Source organism: Amblyomma maculatum, chromosome 6 (genome assembly GCF_055883805.1).
Source record: "Amblyomma maculatum isolate TAMU_Amacu chromosome 6, ASM5588380v1, whole genome shotgun sequence".
NCBI classification, from domain to species: Eukaryota; Metazoa; Arthropoda; class Arachnida; order Ixodida; family Ixodidae; genus Amblyomma; species Amblyomma maculatum.
In genome coordinates this window covers 94,884,006-94,907,199 of record NC_139349.1, presented here as the reverse complement: position 1 = coordinate 94,907,199, position 23,194 = coordinate 94,884,006, and positions in this window count along the sequence as shown.

Sequence of the window (23,194 nt, the reverse complement as noted above, 5' to 3'; positions counted from 1 at the left end):
AACGTCACGGTGCCCCTTTAATAGGCCTTTCCTCAAACGGGTTTTCTTCATCCATTCACTCCTGACCTTGTCCCGTCTGCGTTAGATTTATCTGTTACATTCAGCTATTAAAACTTCTGTTAAAAAAGCCTAAACTCAAAGGGCTTGCAATGTCTAGCATTTGCAAGCCTCCCGTGATTTGTTTTCCTCTCTATATTTCAAATGCATTTAGCACTCAAAATGTAGACATAAAAGCAGCAGACGCAGCGTTGAAGCTTCTGCAACACTCTTACTGAGTATACGTTTAGGTGGCCAATGCTGAATTTAAGCGGTGGTTGACAAACTTTTCAACTGCTTGAAATGACCTGCAAGAAATCCAAAATAGCATTTACAACAGCATTGCTTGCTGACGTCATCGACACATGTCCAGCTGACGAGTCAAATGGATGCGCTCGCCTATAGACCCATAGCACTACAGACAGCGCAAGTCATGGAGATAAAATCTCACAATAAGATGAAAACATTAACCATCTGTGCCTGTATGAATGCGATGAGTGCATTAGTAGGTGAGCCATATGTGAAAGTCCTGGACGATATCTTTAGTGACGGCACAGCAACCATAGTTCTGCATAAAGAAAGGGATAAAATTCCAATCAAGAAAAGTGTTAGGCAAGGAGACAAGATCTCTCCGCTGCTATTTATAGCTTGCTTAGAGGAAGTATTCAAAGGCATGGAATGGGAGCAGTTAAGTATTAAGGTCGATGGTGAATATCTCAGTAATCTCCAATTCGCTGATGGCATTGCCTTGTTAAGTAATTCAGGGGACCAACTACCACTAATTATAAATGATCTACACAGGAGAAGCAGAAAGGTAGGCCTAGAAATTATTATGCAGAAGACAAATGTAATGGTGAACAGCCTGGGAAAGGAACAGCAGTTTAAAATAGGTAGCGAAGCCTTGAAAGTGGTGGGCGACTATGTCTATTTAGGAAAGGTAGTGACCGCAGATTCAGACTATACTAAAAGGAGATAGCTAGGAGAATAAGATCGAGATGGAGCGCATTTGGAAAATACTCTAGCAGCTTACCGGTATCACTCAAGAGGAAATGTGTGTATAACAGTTGCATCCTACCGATACTGACCTTGCGTTTAACCAAAGGAAGAAACAGCGCTAAATATTAGACAGAACACACAGAAAGACGAACGGGACAGGCGCTGTTAGTCTTTCTCTGTGTTCTGTCTAATATTTAGAGCTGTTTTTTTCCTTTGGTTAAACACAATGTCAGACCAACTAGCCCAGCAAGAGATACTGTTGACCGATACTGACCTATGGGGCTGAAACATGGAGGATCTCACATACGACTCGGAAAATGGTAGGTGTAAAGTTAAGAGATAGGAAGCATGCAGAGTGGTTTAGAGAAATAACTCAAGTCACTGACTGTCTACTCGAAATTAAAAGGAATGGGCATGGGTAGGATATGTAGTTGGCAGGGAGGACAACAGATGGTCTGTAAGAGTAACCAATTGGATTCCAAGGGAAGGTAAGCGTAGCACAGTACGGCAGAAAAATAGTTGGGTGGATGAGATTAAGAAATTCGCAGGGATCAAGTGGATGCAGCTAGCACAGGACCGCATTGTTGGGAAGGAAATGGTAGAGGCCTTCGCCCTGGATTGAGCATAGCTCGGCTGATGGTATTCATGACTGCGACTCATATTGGCGTAAAGTGCGCTCCCTACCCAAGGAAAATAATTGTTAAACGAAGGTATACATGTGAACATTCAATAATTGTATAGAGTGTCGGAAAGCAGACAGGGGAGAAAACTATAGGGAATGGTTTAGGTGACATGCGCGCAGGTGCCTTTTAGGGTTAAATTTGCTACTAAACTCGGGCTTAACTCTTCGGTCACGGAATTGCTGTTCACTTATGATATCCGGTCCTACTTCTGTTCATAAGACGTTGTCATCTTCTTCAAGCTCATATGTTACTAGTGCATATGACATTTCTTTTATTTTGTTCTTTTTTCATTTAGAAACTCTCTCCACTATGTCACCTGCAGTGACTCCAGGTGAGTACTGCGTAGATGCGAGTTTTATCGGTGTATTTCACTTAACACGACTAACACTGGTCGCTCGCATGTTTACAGCCCCCGAAAAAGAGTAAGTTTGCATTGACTGGCACATAGTACCAGCTATTGCTTGTTTTTTGCCTCCAAGAGTATTCATAATAAATGTCCCCGGACGGCTCCACTCTTTCATTTGTGTGTAAAGGCTGAAGGCAAAATATTTGTATAAAATACTCCTATTCCTGGCTTGCTATTCCAGCCTACGAACAGAGGTCAATCGCAATAACTGTCAAACAACAGCCTCTTACCCTACTTATTCTAGGCTGATGCATTCACTCTCTACATTCACATACCCAAGGCTGCTGAAAATGATTTCGTTCATCGTCGTTCTGCCTACCAGGCTATACCGGTGTGACGATGCACCATTTTTCACAAACACACCAGCTATATTGCAGCGATAATAGCAATAGAATTCCTTAATGCCGCTTTACTTGAGCTATCAGCGCAAAGATCACGCTAACGCTAAAGTGGGCAGGAAGGGTACACTGCCCGCCCTTATATTTTGGCGCCTACACGATGGTACAATTTGTTCTCTAGCAGGGATAATATTTTGCTCTTTCAATCACATCTTTTCAACCGTTATCTTAATTCTCGACACATTGTGTGCTTCCTTTGAATAAGGTACACGCTACTTTCTGAATTATTAAGTGTTCCACTTGGTCAGTTTTCAGATCCAGGACTTCATCTCTTTGCTACGTCTTGAAATAACCTGTCAATGAATAGGCAAAAAAATAGCACGATCGCGTGAATAACGCGTCAGATACATAAATGTATTACCGTATGAACGTATAGTAAATTGCTCTTTGAACACAAAGTTGCAATGAGAATGGAATAAAAAACATCCATTTGACCGAATATCTGTTATTCAAACACCAATTGAAAGCCTTGTAGACGTAAAACGAGATTGTAATTTTTCAAAGTTTTCAATGAATTTTATTAATTTACTCTTCCGAAATCCGAAGAGGCTCCTGTAAACACTGTAAACGCTGTGGCTAAAATCCTTGGATTCTCCTTGTCGTTTTCGAAAAAAAAAAAAAGAATAAAAGGAGGAAAACTGATTCTGTAAACTTATGTTTCTTTCAGCGACAAGAACAATCGCCTCTTCGTTCTTTTGCTTGTAGTTGCTTTGCTTCTCGTCTTCGCCATCATTGGCGTCAATGTTTTCGGTGAGATCTCCAGATAATCCTCTACACTTGTGGTTCTGCGTTTATTGTTTGATGATTGCAAAGAGCTACACGTACGACATGTGTTGAGGGCGAGACTCTTTTTTTCAAAGGGAACTGGGCTGAATAATTAACTGAATCATTTACTTATTTATTTATCTATTTGCAGTGATTTAGATTTATTAAGAAGTAGGCACCAATAGTCTTGTGATTATCTGATATGACATGTTACATTTTAAACTGATCCTATTTTGCCACGCACAGTCCACGTGGCCCACAACTTCACGCAAAAATAAAAATTTGCTACGTCGCATCGACCATTCGAATGCCTTTACTAAGCTCTCACCAGCGCTGTCGGAAGAAAACGCAAAAGTGGCCTGAAGTCTCAGGGATTAATGGATAAATTAAAGTCTTTCTTCGAAAGACTTCTTGAAAATGGATGCTTCTGTTTATATCATATCAGCGCGTAAGGATAATGCAATAGAGGCACAGGGTTATTCTTTCAGCGTATGCTAAAGTATATCGCGTGTTCAGAAGGTAATACGTCCCAACCTGCCTTTATCCAATGCATCACAAATATATCCGAATTGAAAAAACGAAAGAGCGCAGCGCTTTACTAGTTAAACCAACTTTGTGCTTAAAAATAAAACATCATCAGTGTTTCTTCGTCGTACGACATACTTGAACATATTCCATACGATTTAGTACTAGATGACGAACTGTCCTGGTAATCACTAACATGTGTCGTCAGTTGGCAGCCAGTAGCAGAACATGAAAACGAATTATGTTCCGCCAAACAATTCCTGCATTAGTTTTGAGTCTCCAGAGCCACTCGACACGTGATAGCAACTGTGGAAATTAGTAGAATATGTCCAGAATTCTTTTGCGTAACTACGTACGTATGCTACACGTACGCCCTGCAACACAAACTCCCTTTTTCGTGCTCTAGGCAGGATTCCATGCTACTTAAGCCTTGAAATCTAAATTAAAAACTCATTGTGCATTATTTTTCACTTTTACTACTACTGCATGTTATGAGTAACAGTGGCTAAAACAAACGTAAAAAACTTTCATGCATCCTTCCAGCAATACCCGTTACAATAGGTCAACTTTCTTCTAACCCGCCTTCCAAGCGCACAACAATATCCGCGTTGAAAATTATACAGGGTGTTTTTGTAACTCCTAATTATCGTCATTTTGGTGGTGTCTCTGCAGGTGGATTGTACAGCAAGGCGGACATTATGTACAGTCTTAGTCGAAAGTCCTAAAGCCAAATGATTTTCGACGCAGTTGCAAAATAAAGCATCATGTCACCGTTAAAGGCTTAGATGCTGTAAAAGGCTTTAGGATAGCTTTTGCTGTGACAAGCAACCATTTTCTAGCTTTTTAAAGGCCCTGCGGCTTTTAAAGGTGCCGTCATAGCTCAATTTTGAAGCTGAAATGAAAATTCTTTGGCTTCAGGACTTGTAACCACGACTATACGTGATAGGGCACCGAGAATAAATTATTTACTAACTACTTTTAACTAATCAGCTTTTGCACTTATGACCATAAGGGACAACAGTTTCCCTTTCCTTCTTTGGACTTAATCTTCAGGTAACAACGCAAAAAACAAGACAGGACACAGGAGCAAGAACACACAAGGAACACACACACAGCAGAGCTCGTTGTGTGTTCTTGCTCTTTTGTTCCATCTGTGTATTTTGAGGTGTTACCCGAAGATGAAACAAGCCGAAGTTGCTGCTCTGGTCCGACCCGTTTGAACCAGGCCGGACATGACACTGAAGGAGCACCGCAAATACTTCAGTTCAGTGCACAACTTGTTGTTTTTGCTGAATAAGGTAATTCTACGTATGTACTGTGCCTCTATATATTCAGCAAATTTGTCATTTTAAACGTGAGAACTAAAGATTTCAAGATCTTGGATAAACTTGTCATCCAGAAATTCGTTCTGTATCTTAGCTTCAACTGAAATTATAACATGACGGGCCGGTCCGGGCCTTACATTTCAGCGCCGGCCGGGCCGGTCTGGACTCAGGCGCTTTCAAAATCGGGCCGGCCGGGCTCGGGTCTGTAGCGTCGGACCCGGGCCGGGCTCGGGCTCAAAAGTTCGGCCCGTGCACACCTCTAATACAGCTAATACGTAAGCTGTTTTTCTGTGTGATCCAGTAGAAGTAGTTAACGTGATTTCAACGACATTACTACGACTAGTCTCTCCATTTTAAAATTGTGCATTGCGAGAATTCAACTTTACGAGCGCGCGAAAAATGCGTATTTTTGACATAAACATTTCAGAATTCATTGCCAATAAAGAAAATTTATAAACTATAGTCAACTCCCACACTGACACTTTTAAATGCTATATTGTATTGTTGGCTATTAAAGCAAAAAAAAAGACATAAAAATTACTAATATAAGCCAAAAAATCGTTTTATCACATAGATCGACTTGTCATATAGGCGTGCGGACGTTTACAGAGCATGTCATAGCATATAAATATTTTTCACGCAATGCCTAATCGATACTGGCAGCCGTTTTATGTGCAGCCTGGTAAACGACGAAGCGCTATTGCGCTACCTCAAGGATAAGTATGGTCGAGTTATTTTTGATAAGCAAAATGTGATTGCATTTAGAATAGAATAATGTACTCCGTTTACTTATGTTCGCAACTGTTCATGATGAACACCTATATGGGTACAATTCCAAGCCGCAGAATACATCGGCCCAATATTGGTCCTGTGCCTGTGATGTCCGGCCCTACATAGGACCAATGAATTACCAATACACTGCAATATTGGGTCCATGGTTTGTGCTGCTTGGGATGCCGCTGCAGAGACCTCACCGAAGCATATCTAGCAGGGCTTTAAATAACGACCTGCAAACAGTTGAAAAAAAAAACCATCTGTTATAATATTCCATTACTATACAAAACGCATTTTTCGATTGCATATATTACTAAGCTCTAGTTTACCTTCGCATCTCTCGACACGTGCCGTGCTAACTCACTGCATACATTATGTACTAACATATAGAGTGCATCACGTTTTCGCACTAATCACAAAGTACGAATGTTGTCTTATAACATGTCCTCATTTTAGACACGTATAAACACTCACGAAGATGTACGAAAAGTGATTAAAAAATGATGTGTTTAAATATTATTGCTATGTGTCTGTTATTAAAAGATGAATTTTCAATTGCGTATCATTATTTCTGCTGATCATATACATGACCAATTCGATATTTTTGTCAATTTTTCGATGTTGTCACAAATTATTTTATTTACCATAATAACGAAGATACAGAGGATGTTATAGAATATCACTATTGTACGTGAGTTTGCTTTTTATATTTCCTGTATAGCTCATATGCTATTAGCTCGTGTGCATAGGTTTCCTGGACCCGTTAGCTTCACAGACAGCTTTTAGCCTTGAAGCCCCACAGACGAACATGTAAAATTATTTAACATTGACTCTGGTCACATACAACCATACGATAAAGCGGCAGATATTCTTCAAAAGGGTCCTTAATTTATAAGCGTGCGAATTCTGCAAGCCTAACATGTGCCAACTAACTCACTTTTCCACCTTTTTTCCCGTAGCTACGAAGATTAGGAACCGATTTTGATGAAGTCTCGTTAAGCTTCTTTTCCCTTAAAGCGGCTTCTGGCAGGTACATGCTGCAAAGCCTGGGCGGTTGAGCGTGACCTGGGGCTAATAATTAGATCAGTGCTGGAGAGCAAGTATATTATGCATCTTTGCTGCTTCATTCCAGCCTTGTACATTTCCTTGTGAAAGGGGCTGTAATTGACACCCAGCCCCTCGATCGGCGCCCTCCACCAAGTTAGTACAAGCGAATGCATACCCGTCTGGGGCGCCGTGTCAGCAATCAACTCTCTAAGGCTCTGCTTTGGGCTAGCTGCCGATGAACAGGTGGTTTGTGGCAGGGAGATATAATAATCAATCCCAATGGCTATGCCCGGGTTCTTCTGCTCACAGGTGGCACAAGGGGTTCAAAAGGCGCCCTGGCTGATGATTCTGGTGACGACGACCACCCTGCTAGCGGGGCACAGTACAGTTACCAAACACCAACGACTACTCCTCCAGCCACCACAAGGCGCACGCGCAAGCGCGTCACCACCCTGAGGTCGGTCACGCCGTCGCCCTCAGCGGACAACTTCGTCGGTGAGCACAGCCGGGTGATTTCCCCAATATTCCCTCTGCGTGAACGTACTCTCGAATGTACGCAGTGCCTCTGAATGCAGTCTCGCTTCCGTCGCTCACTGCTAGACGCCAGCCGCAGTTAGGAAGAAAAAAAAACAGTGCGCGCAGCATCTCAACTACTACTGCGAGTTGTGCAGTGTAAGCTGCAGATGTTTAAAGAGACACTGACGACAATTTTTATGTTAGCAGAACCTGATAGTACGATATTTCGCGACATTGATGTCACTTGTCGGAAAAAAAAAAGCTGCATTTATTGATGAGATATTGCTATCAGAAGTTGAGCAGTTCTTTTTCCCGCCGGTTGAATTCAAACAGTTTAACCCGAATACTTAGTTGGATAAAATGACGCCGTTCATGACGTAATACAGACTCCGTGATTGCTGGCCCGCGGCGAGCGGTGTGATTTAGCAGCAGCCGAAATGATAGCACGAAAACTACCGCCGGCCTTTGCGTCGTGCCGTCGTTAAGCGGCGTGCACGGAGGACACAGCAGCGCGCAGTGGTCTAGCGTAAGGTAGACTGCGGTAAAGTCAACGAAAGCACGTCACAGGTGCGCGGTGAAACATGAACTTCCGAAGAGCACTTAGCAGTTTCAGCAGCACATTGAAAACAAACCTATGATAGCATACCTGCTCTGGAACGTCACCGAAACTAAAAACAAGGTCGCCTGTGGCGCTGCCAAGTATGTTTCTCATTGCCTTGTCCCATTTAGATTGCATTTTTGCCGTCGTCTCCACGTGATAAATGTTATTATGGAGGCAAAACCTACACTTCGATTCAAACATTCAGCGTAATTAAAATTTGTTAGCCTCCGAGATCCATTGCGCGTCATGTGACTCGCAGTTGCGAGCCGATCGGTGATTTGGTTGTGGCGGCGATGCCTGTATCTCGGTTCTTGCTCTTCTCTATCTTACTAGAACTTTGTTTTCAGTAACGGTGATGTCTTTGTGATCAGGAACTAGTATTCTATGGATGCAACCTCAAATCTCATTTTTTGTTCAGTGTCCCTTTAAGGGTCAGGGTCCAGCCAAAACTAAGTTAGTTAGGCAGACTGAAGCAGGCCAGTTTTCGAAAACGCCCTTAGATATAAGGTAACGTTCATACTGCACCAGCAAACACGTTTGCCAGGCGTGCTCATAACAAAGCATTGACACTATTGTAATAATCTTCTTAGCATATGAATCTTTATACTTTTATCACCGGCTGCACAGGAAAAGGCCCAGGTGACTGCTAGTAGATACATGAAGAATGGCTTTCTTTGGTCATTTGTTTCCTGCTCTTTAAGAACCACACTCACATTGCGGCGCGCTCTATTGTGAGCTTAAATGTCTTAGAAGCAGCTTTTGTTCTTTCTGGCGATATTAAATTAGCGCAATGACTCTGAATATACTAACACAATGCAATACGAATGACATAAATGTTTTGCGAGAAACTGCATGCGTCCGCAGTATGACGACTTTTTTGACGTAAGCCGTAAGTCGTTTGCTTGCCTCGACCAGCGTTTATGTCAATATTGTGGCCATGGCAGACCTTTTACTTCTTGACAATACACCGACTACTGCTCTGTGCTCCACAGCGGGTCAGTATGTCTAGCGACATAGCGGCTGTCTAATTCTTGATCACACTGGCTGAAACGTGCTATAGCAAAGGCCAGTGGCGCATATGCCTCTGATAACAGGTACCATAATTACACATAGCACTCGATATATGCTTACATGAGGTACGATAAATACAGGACACTTATGGGTCCGTCATAGCAGCCACTGTTTGGCAGAAGTAACCTGACTGCGAAAGAATAGTGAAGACGAGCGCGTACGCACACGAGACGACAAAATACCTGAGTTGGCCATTTGCTTGCAATTGGCCATTGCAGTTGTTGATGTTTGCAATTTCCTGTCGATCTCTGCGTCTTTGTCCATCCAATGTGTGGTTCTTTTATTCTTATCTTGGTGTGGTTACCGGATTTACTGAGAAAATTTACTAGTGCCTTCCACGGTGATATTACGCCTTCAGGAATAGCAAAACAGATAGTAGCAAAAGCTCCTGATATGCAAGGTTCCTAAGCGAAATATCAAGAACGCAAGGCAAATAAGTAAGGTGTCATCGAATCAAAGGGATTGCAATCCCCTTAATCCAGAACCTCGCGCATCTCCTATTTGAAAGTAACGTGACTGAAGGCTCGGTATATATTCGTTCGTCAGATGTTCTTCGACATGAAGCGATGGTAGTCTCGAGTACGTATTCACAGTATTACCGTGGCGAAATGCAACCTTCAAAGTTTGTAATCGAATTTAATACCTATTGCTCATCAGCAGAGGGCAGTAACATGGAATATGCCGCGTTTCGCCTACAAACCTTCCCTGAAGCCTTTGTATGTTGAATCCTGTATGGTATGTTGAATCTGCTGTTGTGGCTCAGTCGCTTCGGTGTTTGGCTGATGATCCCAAAGACGCAACATACATTGCAGCCGTGGCGACTCCGTTTACACGGAGCTCAGGTGCAATAACGTCAGCATGCTGGGCGATATCAGTTCACTTAAAAGAGACGTTGGTCCTCGAAATTAATAATCAGCTCTTCATTACGGCAATGTCGATAGCCCATGCTTAGCTTTAGACACAAAGCCCCGCATATATTTGCCCACGTAGAAGGCCTAAACGAGAATGATCTCCAGAGAGCGGTCACTCCTGCCGAAGGTCTACTGCAAAGCCTTGGTCTGCCATTTTCCGCTCAGAACCGTCGACGACATTAAAGTGGCCAAAGCCGCATCCGGGGAAGCAGACGGACACCCTGCTTTGTGTGGTGGGGACGAAGGAAGTCGTACTGACGCTCCCGGACGACGGTCTTTGCAATCTAATGTTCTACGTGGGCCTGAAATACAGCGACGATGCCTTCCTCGACCACCTGAGTGCACCGAATTGGAAGGTCTTTCAGAAGATGGCCGCCAAATCCAGGAAGACAGAGTATGGCCTGTCGGCTGACTTCAGGCAAGAATTCGCTCTTCCTAGATGCTGTTGCCTTTACGAGTAATGCGTCGCATACTTCGCTCCAATGCTACACTATGTAATCCCTCATAGTCCACGCGGCATTCGGGCGGTTAAATTTCATATACCTAACCATCCTTCTCCCGTTCAGGACAGAGGAAACGGGTGTTTTCATGTGTAGCGCAATCAAGCACAGTTGTACCAAAGTAGGTTACAAACCGAGAAGCACAAAAGATTGTTTTTTTTTTTTCAAACTTTACGTTTCATTTCAATTTTACGCATGCCACTCGCACACTCCGGTATACTGTGTCCTGATTGAAGTGAGATTTAATCTTCTCAAGTGCAGGATTAAAAATTGTTCGTATTACTTCTTTGCAAGAGTGTCAAACTTACAAGAGAAAAACTTGAATCCATAGCGGGCGAAAAGAACTTACTTCTAGTCAGCTTTGTGTGGGTGAATTGCAGTTAAAGTGGTGATATTCATTTGCTTATATTACACAACGGAACCCAGAAAAATACACTAACCGTGGTCACTTAATCGCAACTACTAGTGTTTTGGATGACAAAAAGGAGTTATAACAAACAATATCTTTTTACCGTGAGAACAATCAAACAACGATAAATAACACCGGCAAATGCGTCCACAGCGAATTCCACGTTCCTAATTTACCCCTTTCTTACAGATACCTAAAAAGCTTCTACAATGTCTCCAAAACAAGTTCGGGAAAGAAAAAGCTTAAGGAGTACTTCGACAAGAAGGTTGTTCACCATGGAGTACTCAATGCTGAGGGCAATGAAACCGACCTCATACAATCTGCGGAAGACGTCCAGGGACTAGGGATAATCAGTGTAAGTGTAGTAAATGCGAATACATTCCGCACTGGGTATAATCCCTCAGAGGTCCTTCGTGACGATAAAATCGTTGTCACTTGCACCACTCGCTGCCTTGTAGTGCAGCCCAGGCCGTTTAGTATTCGCCTTTATGGCTTCGTCCATCAGTGCCCGTAAGCCATGTTTTGCCGTAACAAAGGATTTCATCAAGTGAATGTCGGAAAGCAACACGATGATGTTTAACCGCCGCAATAGTGGTACAGCGTCGGAAGTTTCGCAGCCGTCAGTTATCTCATATGTCAGCGCTGTTATACTAGAAGGTACCGCACACGCAATTTCGTCAACTAATTCAAATTTATCGCTCGACATATATAGACCAGAATTGCTTACTTTTGAACGCAGGCTGCTAGCGCGCTTCTACTCTCGACACCAGAGGCCATCTGTTGGCCACACGCGCCACACGCACAGCGGGTCACGCGGGCGTCTCGCGTAGAATATATCTACGTGTTTGTGACCAAACGGTTTTTTAGTTCCGTCATTAACTTCTTCTACCACCCATGTATGCAGGTATGTGCTGCGCATCGCTACTCAGTTTTTTTTTTTTTTTTTTTTTTGCGTAAGGTATTGCAACAATTTGAAGAACGCTGTTTCCTCGTTGCGGCGATATGCGAGGGTAGCCTACTATGATGTGTTAAGAATTGGAAATCAGCGTTTACAGCAGAAATCCGCCGGAATTTTTTTTCCTGCTTCTCGTGCTTTTTTAATTTTTGTCTTTGTGCAGGAGCATGTGATTTTTTGATATCACTCCATGGTGTGAACGGTAACTGGATCATCAGGCTTCGCGCTGAAGGTTTCTTAGGTAAACGCTTGTTTTGAAGCGAAAAGCTTCACTACGAGAGTCAGAGCGGAGCTTCGCGTATGCTGTGACGTCACAGCCAAGGCCAGCTGCGCAGCCCCCTCGCCAAGCTCTGCCAGCATTGCCTAGCAATGCTGAAGAGGTGTGCGACTCCTCCTCACAAAAAAAAAATCGTTTTCAATAGGCAATCGAACCTCCATTCCTTGCATCTCCAGCCAATGGCTTTACCGCTGTGCCACGCCCCGGGTCATGAAACGCTCTTCATAATTCCGCTTGTCTACCGTGAGGATGATAGCGGGATTCCGCAAGAGACAGATACTGCGACTGATGCGCAATTTAAAACTACCAAATACTAAAATAGTTAAGTCACTCAATTAGAGTGGCGGCAAGGATGTGACGTCACCCTAATGTGACGCCGGTGAGCTGAGAAGCGCTCGACATGGAATCCAAGGAACGCTTGGCTGCTGGCGAACGGCGCAGAAGACTGCAGAAATTAACTTCTGATCCTGATGTAGTCTGCTTTTCGCCATACGGGAATATAAGCGCGGCCACCAGCAATGCAATTTTTTTCTTCTTTCAGAGCGAATTCGGTGTGGAAAATAGTTGTGCTTAGTATTTTGGTTGCTGTTAGTATTAGCCTAGGGCACAAAAAATAAACAAGATTTCATTATATGCGTAGAGGTGGACTAATACGCCAATAGCTTCGAAATATAATGTAATCGCCTTCTGGCTGCAGACGTCGCGACCGCTGGCTACTCTGTTAACATTTTTTCAAGACTTAACGCAAATAGCGTTCCGCAGTGCTGGCTCACTGGTTAGGGCTTTTGACAGCCGAGCCCAAATACATGGGTTCGATCTCGACCGCGCTTCGGTGAAGGCCAAGTGGAAGACGCCCGTGTAGTGCGCGATGTCAGCGCGCGATAGAGAACCTCACGGAGTGAATATTTCCGGATCCCTCCACTACGGCGTATAGCTCCTGGTCGATGCCACTTAGGACCACCAACTCTATATACCAGACGAAAACTAACTTGTTATGCTTCAGCTAGCTTTCCCTTGCTGCTCTTTATTTGACATCTACGATAATGTACGCGCAGGATTTAAAAAGATGTATCATGCGTGACAGGCAGGCGCAACAGTTTGATATGCTCTGTACATTTTCCAGACATAATGCGGCGGTGTTTATAAAGCGCAATAAATCTCGCTTGCCATTAGCTTGGCATCTGAGATGAGTACACAGCGATAATTTGCTCGTCTGATTGGTGCACCACCACGCAGGCGAAAGCACAAACTAAATGGTGAGGTTCGCTCTGGGTTGCAGGAAAGATGCATAATGCATTGGAAGTTGAATTGCATGTGAGCCAAACACGCGAGCAATGCTTGCAAATTTTTCACAAATGGTTTCTCGGTTGTAGGGTACCGAAACGGCAGCGTTAGCACGGCTGCGTGCTGAGCACCAGCCCAACAATGGTGGATGTTAACCTACGTTCTATGAATAGCGCGTCGATTCGAACTCCAGGACAAAGCAAATAAACATTTTCCAACGCACTCCGCGGTGCAAATATATTTGGCAATGCTTCAAGCTTCCTAACGCTAACTAATCATGGTTACCGTGTAGGCGCGGTCGCTGAGATACCGCAGCCCCGCATTCTCCAACGAAATGGCTGCGCGGCGGATCGCCAGTCGGCAATAGCTAAACAATCAGGCCTATAGACTTTAGCTGCTACTTATCTATTCAGACACGTGTGGACACTGGTCTGGAAATAGCATTTTTGCAATCAAAATGCTGGATTATTCGTAAGAAAATTCATATCGATTCCATACGAATCAAATAATGAATAAAGTGGTACGGTTTGTCTTTCTTCACTACTTCCATACATCATTTTAGAGCAGGTAATACGAGCTGTTTCAATGATACTGTGTCTTTGACACCAAAAAGCAAATCTTCATATTCATAAACTGTGGAGGTGTTATTAAATCAACTACTTTGGCATCGGCTACTACATGGTAAGACATTTAGCGACAGTACAATGAACACTATACTCTCCCACAACAGCTTGCTGCGTACGCGGCTGCGTGAACACATTTTGTTGCATTTTCTCTGCGTAGCTGATTGTGATTTCCGAAGCTTGTCAACGTTTGCATCGGAATTTGCGCTTATGGCCCTTGAAGTCGTGCGTCTGGCGTTGAGGCACTGCTAACAAATGTCAGAAGCAGAAATAATGCGTCACTGTTACTACGATGACACACAATCACAGTACGTAACGTTGAAATGTGGTAAGCGAGAAAATTAAATAGCATAACATATCCTTCGCGTTCTGGTACATAATAAAAAAAAACATTTTCAGCGCCACTCGCAAGGACATGCACCGCGTGACTTCCCCTGCGGTGCCGCGTTCGCTGCAGTGGTGTGGCTCGATTGTACGAGTAGATTCAACCCATCGTTACAGTGCGTTGTTGAATACAGAGTACAATAGCTAACTGGAAATCGGATACTGACACAGCCCTGCTCTGTGTGGTCGCGCTCCTAGCAAAATTTTCACTCAATGATATGGGGACATAAAAATGCTCACATATATATCATCATCATCATCATCATCAGCCTGATTACACCCACTGCAGGGCGAAGGCCTCTCCCGTATTTATCCACTTAACCCGGTTCTGTGCTAGCTGCATCCACTTGACCCCTGCGAACTTCTTAATCTCATCCGCCCACCTAACTTTCTGCCGCCCCCTGCTACGCTTTCCTTCCCTTGGAATCCAGTTTGTTACCCTCAGCGACCATCGGTTATCCTCTCTTCGCACTACATGTCCTGCCCATGTCCATTTCTTCTTCCTAATTTCTACTACAATGTCGGTAACTTGAGTTATTTCTCTGACCCACTCTGCACGCTTTCTATCTCTTAATGTTACCCCTACCATTTTTCGTTCCATAGCCCTCTGGGTTGTCCTCAACTTAAGTAGAACTCTCTTGGTTAGCCTCCACGTTTCAGCCCCATAGGTGAGTACAGGCAAGATGCAACTGTTGTATACTTTCCTCTTGAGCGATACCGGCAAGCTGCTAGTCATAATCTGCGAGTGCTTGCCAAATGCGCTCCATCCCAATCTTATTCTTCTTGTTATTTCCTTTTCATGGTCCGGATCTGCGGTTACTACCTGTCCTAAGCAGACATATTCGCCTACTACTTCCAGTATTTCGCTACCTAATGTAAACTGCTGTTCCTTCCCGAGGCTGTTGAACATTACCTTAGTCTTCTGCATATTGATTTTCGAGCCTACCTTTCTACTTTTCCTATCTAGGTCATCAACCATTATTTGCATTTCATCCCCCGAGTTGCTTAGCAAGGCAATGTCATCAGTAAATCGCAGATTACTGAGGTATTCTCCATCTACCCTTATCCCTAACTGCTCCCATTCCAAGTCTCTGAATACTTCCTCTAAACAAGCTGTGAATAGTACTGGGGAGATTGTGTCTCCTTGCCTAACACCTTTCTTTATGGGAATTTTGTTACTTTCTTTATGCAGAACTATGGTTGCTGTGCAGCCACTATATATATCTTCCAGCACTTTCACGTACGGCTCGTCTACCCCCTGATTTCGCAATGCCTGCATCACCGCCGAGGTTTCAACAGAGTCAAATGCTTTTTCGTAATCAATGAATGCTATGTATAAGGGCTGGTTATATTCCGAGCATTTTTCAATCGCCTGATTGATGGTATGGATATGATCGATAGTAGAGTACCGTTTCCGAAACCCTGCCTGATCCTTTGCTTGATTGCAGTCTAAGGTTGTCCTGATTCTATTAGCGATTACCTTAGTAAATACCTTATACGTAACAGACAGTAAGCTGATTGGTCTGTAATTTTTAAGGTCCTTAGAGTCCCCTTTCTTGTGAAGGAGGATAATGTTTGCATTCTTCCATGATTCCGGTACCGTCGATAACACCAGGCACTGCGTATACAGTGTGGCCAGTTTTTCTAGCACGATATCCCCCACGTCCTTCAGCAAATCTGTAGTTATCTGATCCTCTCCAGCTGATTTCCCCCTTTTCATAGTTTCTAGTGCTTTCTTGACCTCGTCTTTCGTCACTGGTGGAACGTCTGACTGTTTTTCCCTACCGCCAATCTCATTACGGTCCTGACTACTTTGGCTACTGTAGAGATCTGTATAGAACTCCTCGGCTACTTTGACTATCTTTTCCATATTAGTGATGACGTTGCCCGCCTTGTCCCTTATCGCATACATCTGGTTTTTGCCTATGCCCAATTTCTTCTTTACCGCTTTAAGGCTTCCCCCGTTTTATATATATATATATATATATATATATATATATATGAAGGAAAGAAGCCAACAGTCGGCGAGGCCAAAGAAAGCGTTGGGGATGGTACTTTATGTCTTTTTTTTTTAATGTTTACTTGGATAATCACAGAAATTAGTAGTGTAATCTGTTTAGGGGAAAGATAATTAAACACAAAGTAGAAGAAAAACAACGTGCCGATGGTGGGAGCCGAACCCACGACCTCCGAATATATATATATAGCAAGTGTGCCAGCGAGTGCCAAACGCATCGCTTCTAAGCCGAACTGTATTCGGTCAGTGGCAGTGCATGAATGCATGCATGTTCAACTGTGTTTTCTTGTCGGGCATGCACTTTGAGTGTTGTCACTAAACGCGCCTTTATGCGCTGGAATTAGTGTTTGTTTTGGTGCCCTAAATCAGGAAAGTCAAGACTTGCGTGTGATACTGCTTGCGATAGTCGGATGGAATGGGTTACTGACCACCGTAATTCCGAGAGGTTCTGCAATGAATTCTGGAAAGCGCTGTGTTTGCTTGAAATTTAGGCTAATGACCCCAGAAATTACAATGAGTACTTGTCATCCCTCCGCTGTTTTTTTCTTTTAGTGAATACCTTGGTGACCTGCGGCAATAAAACGCGTTAGAAAACCTAGTGCGCATTACGCTCCACCTGTAAGGGTATGACACAATGACGGTTGCCTGTTCATGTCTATTTACTCAATAATGTTGATTCTTATTTCATCCTCACTTCAAATGATCAACTCGAGTTGGCAGTTTCTCCAAATTTTATGATATTACGTAGAGTGTTTAGGACGTATGAGCCATCGTAGGATCAGTTCTCGGCCATGTTAGGTGCCATCTACCATGTATCAGTGCAATTTTCTTCATTTTCGTTCACAACACCGACTACAACACCTATGCCACATTTTTTCGACAAAGCGTTATTTAGCGCTATAACCGTAAGAACGTTCGTAGGCTCAATATGTTAAATTTGTCTGGCTTTTAGGATAAAGACCCCAGATGTGATGAATTGTTCTTCGAAATTCTTCGCGATGTTCATTGTAGTTTTGCTGTAACGCGAAATGCGGTTACTTCTTGCGCTTCCTTTCTCCAATGCTCCGAACTGTATTTTTTCGTTCTCGAAGCTGCTTTTATCCCGAATTTCTCTCCCCTTAGTTACGTATCTTTTTCTACGTCCTTGTTTATTGCTATAGCCTACACTCATCGTAAAGAACGAATCGTTTTTAATTAAAAAGAAAGTCTTGCAGAAGAAGCACAGGTTCATTGAGTCCATTAAAGTTGTCTTGTCGCTCTTGTATTCTTTTAGTTGTGTTTGTCCTGTTTTTGTATACGTACAGCCATGATAGTCATATAAAGCCCAAGGACACAGCGCCAGACACACCTTAAAGAAAGCCCTTCAGCCAAAGGTGTCTTACAACTGCCATGATGTCTCGGTTAATCTTATTTCACATACGTTCATCTAACATTCACCAGCGATGTCATAATAGAAGATTACTGCAATGTCATACTAACCGATTGGCATCGCTAACCGAAGAACATCATTTGAGGGGAAGTCATCGCTGCATACTTGAGTTATGTCCGAGCACAGCTGCTACAGTGTAGCCCGCCTATTGACTCTGCGTATGAGCAAACAGAAGTAATCAATACTCATGATGAAAAATATTTATGCTCATAACGAAGCTGCTCAAGCAACACACAAGATTTCGGCTGCAAGAGCAGGTTCACTCGTAGAAACGTAAATGTAGATTTTGTTTTTTAAAGCTTTTTTATTGCACCTGACGTACGAAACAAGAATAGGACGCAGCGCCGTCAAAGAAGAGAATTTAATTTCATTGCTGAATATCCACGGATAATGGGGACCGATACAGAACGAAAGTTGTTGCTGCTTAGTTCCCGTTCATTCGTTACTGCTTTTCATATAGCTAATTTGGCTTTGCGTTATAGATAAATGTTAAACAAACGTGTTGTTGATAGACAAAGCGTAGCTCTTGAGCGTCATCGACTCATAAGCTAGACCAGCAGCGATATCTGTACATCCCTGTACTTCTATGCAGCGCAAGCAGCCAGCGTGAAATGTACTGCTAACTCCCTTTAACTGCGCTCGTTTCTTTATCTACGCGATGTTGCTCTCCGGGACAAGTCTTACCAGGTTTCTCTCCCGTGCGCAGCACTTCCGTAAGCTACACAAGGCTTGGGACGCCAACAACAGCCATCTGGTAATTGGCCTGCGCTTCAACTCGTACAGAAACGCCAGCCACAACAATGCTAAAGCTGCAGCCATCAACAAGATCGTCAGGTTGGTCCAAATAGTAGCAAGAAGCTTAGTAGGGCACACGTCTTACTTGGCTTACGGGGTTCTATGAGATCTTGAAAATGGCAGAGTACGCACTTCTCTGGAGCAACACATAGCTACGCGTCATGTGCGAAGACCATATGAGTCCATTATCTCTAGGTAACCACTAATCGCACCTAACGTACCTGGCATTTAAATTTGACGGAAACGTTTCGACAGTGCCTTCATCCGCTCGATCCTGCATGCGACTAAAATTACCAGCCATCGGACGATCCAAGTGGGGTGCTGATACAGGCCATTCTCCAAAACATCGCACTGACGACGAAATGTTTATATTGTAATAGGGCGTGGCAGAGGTTTGTAGAGTGGCATAGGTTTGGCGATCTTGTGAGACGAATTGAGAACCGGGCGGAATCATTTGCGAGCTTGAGTCGGTATCCTACGGGTAAAGTCGAATGTCAGGCTGTGGAGGTTAGAGGCGCTGGCGACAAAGGCGTGCAACATGGCCCGGCCGACCACAGGCATAGCAAATCGGAAGGTTGTCCGTAGTACGCCAAGGTTTCATAGGATGTCGGCGGAACCTTAAGGGTGGGGCTTGGAACGAAGGCTCAGCATGCGGCGGTGAACGGTAGGCAGGGACCTGCACATAGGAGCCAGACGTGGGCGAAGGTGGTGGCCTAGCCGTTACTTGGGCATACGTGAGAGGTGCCGTCACAGGCGGCAGCACGGGGTTGGACGGCAAGACATCAGCGACGTGTTCTTGCACGACACGGCGTATAGTAGGGGCCAAAGATGGAGCCAGTTCAGAAACGAGGCGGCCCGAGTCTTGAAAATGGAGAAGGAGTGAGATTTGACGTGCGACCTCTTCACGAATAAAATCTTTGATCTGTTGATTCAGCGGGCTCCCTTCAGAAGTTGGCGAACCACCCAGGGCTAATGCGGATACGCCTTCGTCGCACACACTGGAGCGGCGCCTAGAATTGCGCCGCTTGCGGAGCTCGTCGTAGCTCTGGCAAAGCTTCACGAGCTCACTAACGCTGGTGGGATCTTTCGCTACCAGCATCTGGAAGGCGTCCTCAGAAATACCCTCGAGGATGTAGCGGATTTTGTTCGCTTCCGGCATGGCCGGGTCGACTCGTTTGCAGAGATCAACGACGTCTTCTATGCAGCTGGTAAAGGTCTCATCAGCGCGCTGAACACGATCGTGCAAGCGTTGTTCGGCACGAAGCTTACGCACTGCCGGGCGGCCGAACACTTCCGCGAAATTCTTTTTAAATGTCGACCAAGATGACAGGTCAGCCTCATGGTTGCGAAACCAGAGGTTCGCCACGTCCGTCAGATAGAATATGACGTTACTGAGCTTGTATGAGTCATCCCACTTGTTGTAGCTGCTTACTCTTTCATACGATGACAGCCGGTCGTCGACATCTTGGTCGGCCGTGCCACTGAAGAGGCAAGGGTGACGCTGGCGCACGACGCCAGAACACATGATCGTGGGTGGAACGGCCGGCCGCGTAGAAGTGGACTCGTCTTGCATGGCGGTTGTAGAGGGTAGTGTACGGCTTCGCAGTTCCAGTTTGGATGGGATCGTACCCAGCACCTCCACCAATTGTAATAGGGCGTTTATTGACGTTCAGATGAAGAGCTGTGAGGAGAGGACCTTGCAACGGCGAGCCCAGCGTACTTCTTCTTTGTCTTCGTCGCACAACGCACTGGTGCATGTCGATGGCTGAAGTGCTGACTATCACAGTACAATATGATTAGCAGAGGCGACGTTTTTCCACTGCTATTTTGTTGATAAGCGGTCGCGACCTATTTCAGCATGCTCATTTTGTGCAAGCATACCAGATTGTAAACTCGACAAAGTGGGTAGGGGCAGGGGCAGTGCGAAGCAGTGACAGTTGTTACAGGCGCATCTGAGGAAGTGTTTGCAGATCGAGCCAAGAAGAAACATTTATAATTCATCCATCATTTGCAATTAAAGATTTAGGCACACCCCGGACGCGTGATACCATCTGCGATAATGCCCAAAAGAGGCGTGCGTCCTTATGGAAGCCCTTCCGTCGTAGTGTACTGGTTCGTGCTCTAAACTGAGCTTGCAATGCTACCACTTGATTTAACCACCCAAAAAAGAGGAATACTCTCAGCGGCACGTGCTAGTGACCTCATGCTTGCCGTGAGGCCCTGTTCACCTTGGTTTTTATTGTCCTATTTTTCTGCTCTTTTTCTACCATGGATAATGCCCCCACAGTTTCACATCGCTATTAACCCGGCTCCGAAATTACGCAATATTTCCTTTTATAATGAGAAGCAAGTTGGTAGAATTTCACGTGCTATCACGATGTTATTCTTGTTTAGTACATGTGATGACCAACACCACAACTCAGCATTACCAGTTAGGCTGTCAGCTGGGATGTGCACATCGCAAACGGAGCAAAGGAACACATAGGTTTGAAATACACTGGACAGTCTATTTCGCATGAAGGGCGAGAAAAGGTAAGAAATTGGACCTAATGATTATTGTGGGCGTGTAAGAATTGCATCATTCTTTTCGCGGCCTGTAGCAAGCTGTTGAATCCTAGATTCACGGTGTTAATGTATTTCGTAAGCCATTTGACAGAGCATTTTAGGTTCTCGAACTTTAGGGTTCCACAGGGAACATTGAGTTGCCTGTCTTGTAGCGACTGCCAGTAGCACCCATAGCTGATGGTCCTGGTGATACTGCTAATGAACACCTCCACGTTCGCCTATACAGTATTCAATGAGAAAGATATTTCAGCGTAGATGTAATTGTTTTCTTCATCAGAGCATTTACGTAAGGAATGCGTCTTACATAAACCGACGTCACTAAACCATAGAACGAAAGTGTGCCTGTGGCGTCACTATTGTGTTAGAGCCATGCATGCAGAAATCACTGCGCCGGTTAGCCTAATCACGCCTAAGGAGACCATTATTCTTGAGAAATACTAACGTACAAGCAACTAAACCAAACGAAATGAAAGAGGTGAATGTCAATTGTATGTTACGTGACAGCCTAAATGTCGCAGTTTGTATTCGTGCTTTTAAGTGCAGGGTGTACATGCCGTTGTCGATGGTAGAGTCGGGTAAGAATTCTGGACGGTACAGTTCTACATGTGCGATGAATAGCGCTTGGACATGGTGACAGTGGGTGGAGATGAGGACGTGAAACATGACTGGCGATTAGTGATAGGGCGGCTGCCTATCCAGGTTATCTTTGAGGGAGGCGGCCTTATGAAAATGGCTCTCAAAGGTGAAAATGGCAGCTTCTCGTTTAAGCTGAACGCTTCGCTTTCGCAGCAAATTGGCGGTCTTTACTCTAAACCACACACGGCCATAATGTATTGCTCTCGTCTCAATACAAATGTGTGCATGTGTGTGTTTAAATTTGCATTTGTGCTTGAATTTGAGGGCCAGGGCATTTTTATGCATACTTTCTACAGTTTGCTTTTGGCTTTCGCGCGGCAAACTGATGTCAAAGGAGCAAAATACGGTATATTTAAGAAAAAATGCCACCAGAAACTGCTCAAACCGGCACAACATATCTCAAGTATTCCTAACACCCTTTTACCCCCGTGCATGCCCGTCGCGTGCATACATCTTACATTCGGATGGCAGGTTTCTGGTTCAGTTGTTGCGGTGCCGGCGACGAGGAAACTTCTGAAGAACTATTAATCACTGAAGAACAATTAACACAGCAAGCAGGGCTGCATCATATTCAAGGCAAAAATAACCGAGGACTTCATTTAGTGCAGAGCGAAGCAGTTTCAGAGCGTAAATTTAAAAAGCGATGAAGCTCCTGAAATAAACCGGCGCATTATCTGCAATGTAAAGCTGGCCAGGAATGATAACTATGATCAAGGCACCTTGTGCTGATATCTGCGATCGAATACTTTTTATTTGGTTTCCTACATCTGATTGTGTTTATTGTCTGCTGATTGCATACGTGAATTCGGGAATATACATCTCGGACATAGAAACGACGTCATGTATTCAGATGTTTTCTTATACTCCTCGCTGTTTTCTGTTATTGTAATCGTTAGGATTATGAGCTCGCGAGAAGCATGCCGCAGCAGTGTGATCATGCAGGCGCAAAAGTTTCGCCGTGATCTCGCCGATTCTTTTCGCAGCATGTTGTCGCCTACTATCTTTGTGGTGCACACCCACGTCAACTCGTGGAATCCAGGCCAGAAACCACTGTGCATGAGCCCCTGGGACTACCCCAATGGCAGGAGCGACCAACCGAACATGGTGGGTGCACCGAAAGGCTTCCAGTGCGATAAAATAGTGAATTCTGCACACAATGCACCGTAACTCCTTCCAGGGGTTTACGATTCCACCAGCTTTAAATTTTCCTAATTTTTTCGATGAAAATAATCGCACCTACGTTCTTGGGCGCGTCCTCGAATGAGC